Here is a 5,054-nt window from a genome sequence, read left to right on the forward strand (position 1 = left end):
GCCACCTGAAAAAAAATTAACTCAGTGAAATAGAAGAAAAAATGTGTTGGCCCAGGGGAAGATAAAAGATTACTGTCACATAGAAAAATGATTAAAATCATGCAATCATGCTTGCATTCTCTCCACTGTTGGGAGGTCTTTAAGATTGTTTAATCTGGTATAGGGCATACAAAATTTTCTTAAATTACTAAACTGAATTATAATTATAATTTCTAAGTGTTGCTACTTAACTTTATTATAAGCATTCAGTTTCATAATATTTAAACAATGAAAAAGAAATTAAGGGGGTAGTTTTCTATTTTTAAGAGAACAGAAGCTCATGCTGGTCTATTCAATTGCTAAATTCCTTTTCCTGTTCCTCCCTCTCTTTATCTGTGCCAATACCACAAAACCATTAAAATCTTTTTCTAAAAAGTCATGGACTGATCACTTTTTATGATAAAATTGGACAAAGGAAGTGAATATTTCACTAAAACATTCCACTGGAGCTGGTCTTAGAGTAAAGAAGGGAGATATTCCTTCCAACTATGGAAGCACTAATGCAAACCAGTTCTGGTGTTTGGTTTGATTCTACTGCTTCTAATTCCATAGGACAGTGACCTCATTCCGGCCCTGCCCCTTCCTGGTTCAGTAATCCTACTCTCTTCATTTGGCCACTCCAGCACTTTCTACAACCAGCTGTTCTCCCTACTCCTATGCCTTTATCTGTATCTGGGAAGTATCTTCAGTCTTCCCATGCATCTTGCTCCTACTTGTACTTAAATCATCAGATATTTCTATTAACTCTTCAGTTCGAGGTCGAATTGGTCTGAAGAAGAGTAAAGCACACATCCCTGATGTAGTCCAGAAACCATGATTTAAGGCTATACTGCTTTAGACTCTTATTGAACTTTTGAAACAAAACATTAGAGATGATGAATTGCTCCACTACATGTGCTTAAGGTCCTATTTTAAAGCTGTTTTTGGGAATTCAACTCTCTTGCCAAAGATTTTGAGAGTACGGGAACATGAATGCGTTCTCATTTTTTCTGTCTCCTTCGACAAGACATGTTCATTAATGTGCATTAATATGCACCCTCTCTCAGTTGTTCTTTCTCTCCCTTTTCTCATCAAAGTGTCATTTAATCCAAGTCAAAGATTTTTCCACAAGATCCCTGAGAATTAACCTGTAACTGTGTGCTCAAACATCTTCGTTGCCCCCTGGAACTCACTGCTTTGTGAAGCTTGCTCTTTCACTTTTGGACAGGTTGATTCTTGGAGACCTGTCTTTCATATTGAACTGAAATTTATCTTATCACCTGCAACTATCATTCCTGGAATCAAATGAGATATTATATTTAGAAAGTTTTGAAACAACAAAGCACTGAATACATATAAAATCTATATTAATTTCACCACGTAGAGTTTGAAAATTTGCCCAACATATACCATTCTATCTGGGTCCTTGGTAGAGGTGAATAGGAGAATAGGGCAGGGAAAATACTCTGCACAGGTTTCTGAAGCGCTCCTTCTGGTCTGACATTCCATTGATTTGTATTTTTAAACAGTTCTAATTAAGCAATGAAAATCAAGGACCAAGCTAAACCAAGAGCTAGAAAAGAGAAACTAAGCTAAAATAGGAAGAAAACTAGGGCCCAAGGATTAAGGCTGATCAAGGGCCAGAAAAAGCAGGTGGAGGTTGGTGTGACTGAACTGTCCCTGCTGGCTAGGACATTTCTGCTTCTCTCCTCATGGCCAAAGGCAGCCTTGGAGTACTTGAGAAACTGCTCCAATTATGAGCCCACCAAATAAAAACAGCACTAATATGGAAAAGAGTCCCAGATTAAGGTTTAAGAACAATCCCAAACTTACTCTTAAAACATCATTTTAGGAGTACTTAAGGTATGGCTGTGTGCATTCAGCCTCCCAGCAGTGATACCGATGAACTGCCCTGCCAGCTGTCCTACAACTGGGGCTCAAATCAGGGCAAGAACAGATCGTTTCCAGACCCCATGTCCATGGGTGTCTACTAGGCAAATCGAACAAGGACTTCCATATCCAAACTTCCACAGATGGTTGGAAATTACTGGAAGCTTTATGGAATTTCAAGGGCTGTAAATAGGGCACCTTGATGCAAGTAACAGAATACTTGGATATACTCAAGATAGCCTTTGGGGAAATTCCATGTTCATAAAGCTTAAGAGACAGTTCTCACTGAGGGTGCAAAATTGGTTCGATACATAAAATGAATGATTAAGTATGAACAACTTTTAGATTCTTTGAAACTGAAATTAGTACTATGTATTACTTGGAATATAGATTCAAAGTTCATGGTAAAGTTTAGGATATGGCATATGACTATATTCAATGCATGACAATTAGACCTTTATACTGCACCTAGTGAGTGATCTTATTGCTTTTACAGAGACAGAGTCTTTAAGCACTTTCTTAATCTCATCATGATCCTTTAAAAAATGTAGGCTTTGATAACAATATTAATTTTTAGATAAGACGCCTAAACTGCAAGAAAAATTTTAAGGTATTTATTGTACATATTACTGCTCAATGTAATGAATATAATATGAATTTATAAAATGCCCTTGGCCCATCCCAAACATCATACTGATAAGTTGTCTTTAAGAAATTTTAATAATAAATAGTAAAACATTGCTTTCAATAATTAGCCAATATTACAAGTTATATCTTCAGGGGTTTATATAGCATCATACTTCTTAGAGTACAACACAACAAGCCAAATTCTAAATGGAAGTATATTAGACATTTTTTATTATTATTGTATTTATGGCTTTGCTGTCTTATAGTTGACAAATTAAATCACATATATTTAAAGTATACAACTTTCTGTTTTGATGATTATCACAGCTACTCAAGCTAATTAATATACCCATCACCTCACATTGTCATCTTTTGTTGTTGTTGTTGTTGTTGTTGTTGTTGTTGAGAAATATTGAGATGTCTCTTAGTGCCCTCACTCACTGCTGACAGCAGGCCTCGTTGCTTGCATGCCCTGTCTCTGCCCTGCAGAAATGCTGGGATTACACAAAGTCCTTCGCCAGACTCAGCCAATGTCCAGGGCACTGACCCCTTATCTAACTCAGGCGTATTCCGAAGATGTAAACTTTGGTGCCTTAATGCTTGAGCCTTAGTGCTTCAAGGTGTATACCTTTTAACCCATGCTGTAGCTGTTACTATGGGGCCAGAGGGAAGAATAGTAATTATTGAACAGAGTGGGGAAGTCCAAAAGTAACAAAAGATGGTGTGACCATTGCCAAGTTCATTGACTTAAAAGATATGTATAAAAATATTTAAAACATTAAAAGATAAATATAAAAATAGTTTTTAAGATGTTGCCAATAATATAAATGAAGATACTGGGGATGTTACCACCACTGCTGCTGTACTGACGCAGCTCTATTGCCCACAAAATTTGAGGAGATTGGTGAAGGTGCTGATCCAGTGGAAATCAGGAGAGGTGTGATCTTAGCTGTTGATGCTGTACTTACTGAACTTAAGAAACACCTAAACCTGTGACAACCCTTGAAAAAAGAGTTCAGGTTGCCACAATTTCTGCAAATGGAGATAAAGGAATTGGCAACATCATCTCAGATGCAATGAAAAAGATAGGACGAAAGGGTGTCAACCCAGTAAAGAATGGAAAAACGCTAATAATGAATTAGAAATTATTAAAGGCATGAAATTGACTGAGGTTATATTTTTCCATACATTATTAATACAGCAAAAGGTGAGAAATATGAATTCCAAGGAAAAAGCCACCAGTCCCTGCATACCCTCAATTTGAAAGGCTGGGCTCAAAATCCTGTGCATTCCAGAAGCATCTTATTTTCTAGCCAATCCTGGCTATACTGGCAGGTCTGCACCTCTCCCTGACCTCTGAGGAGGGTTTTTTCCTTGTACCTCTCACTCCTCTGCTTACACAGCATCCCTGCCCCACCTCCTGCTACCATGATCTGGAAGTGGGGAGGAGGGTTTCTAGCTACATGCAGTGTGCAGGGCATCTCCAGCCAGCTGCAATTTCAATCCCGCCACCTTAGGGACTTCCCAACCCACTTCACAGGGTCCTTCCCCTCAGATCTGGCCAGATCTTCCCAGAAACAAGAGTAAGGGCTGTTGTTGAAGAAGGCATTGCTCTGGATGGGGGTTGCACCCTGCCTCAGTGATTCCACCCTTGGACTCATTAACTCTAGTTAATGAATATCAAAAAATCGATGTAGAAATTATTTTAAAAAACACAATTCCTGCAATGATTATTGCTAAGAAGGAGGATGTTGAGGGATTATTGATATTGCAGAAAATTATGTACAGTTCCTCAGAAGTTAGTTATGCTATGCTTGGAGATTTTGTGAATATGGTAGAAAAAGAAATCATTGACCCAACTAAGGTGGTAAGAACTGCTTTTATTGGATACTGCTGGAGTGGCCTCTCTAACAACAGCAGAAGGTATAGTTACAGACATTCCTAAAGAAGAGAAAAACCCTGGAATGGGCAGAATGGGCAGAATGGGAGGTGGTATGGGAGAAGGCATGATTTCATTCCTAGAATAGTACTTTACCATTATTAATGAGAACTGTGAGAGGAAGCTCAAGGCAATGCTCCTCACTTGAAATTTCAGAGAAGTCAGCTGAAGGCAGTAACTGAAGCAAAGCCTGGCTAACATTTAGGAAAATCACTGTAACCATCAGTTACTGGTTTCTGCTGACAATATACAATGGTTTACTGCTGTCACTGTTGGTGTCTACAGACAATTTATTCAGTATTTTTTAATAAAAAGACACATTTACTCCTGATAGCTAAGTGCAAGAGCCACGTACCAATGTAGTGCTTCCACTTCAATCACTGAGGCATTTTTACTACTATTCTGTTAAAATCAGGATTTTAGTGCTTGCCATCCCAATGAGAAGTTAGAAAGCACCCCTTCTGTGGAAAGTATGAATACTTGTGTACAAAATAGAGAAATATTCAATTATGTGACAACCCTTGTGTATTAAAAACTTGTTTATAGTTAACAAAAAAAGATCCACTCTCTTAGCTACTTT

The 5,054-nt window shown here is 38.0% G+C and overlaps 1 pseudogene; it reads left to right on the plus strand.

Annotated features, from left to right (window-relative positions):
* Positions 1–3,026: 3,026 nt before the first annotated feature.
* On the plus strand, positions 3,027–3,888 carry LOC123824932 (annotated as a pseudogene).
* Positions 3,889–5,054: the final 1,166 nt, after the last annotated feature.

Source organism: Phyllostomus hastatus, unplaced genomic scaffold, assembly GCF_019186645.2.
Source record: "Phyllostomus hastatus isolate PE091 unplaced genomic scaffold, TTU_PhHast_1.1 phas_contig_58, whole genome shotgun sequence".
Lineage (NCBI taxonomy): Eukaryota > Metazoa > Chordata > Mammalia > Chiroptera > Phyllostomidae > Phyllostomus > Phyllostomus hastatus.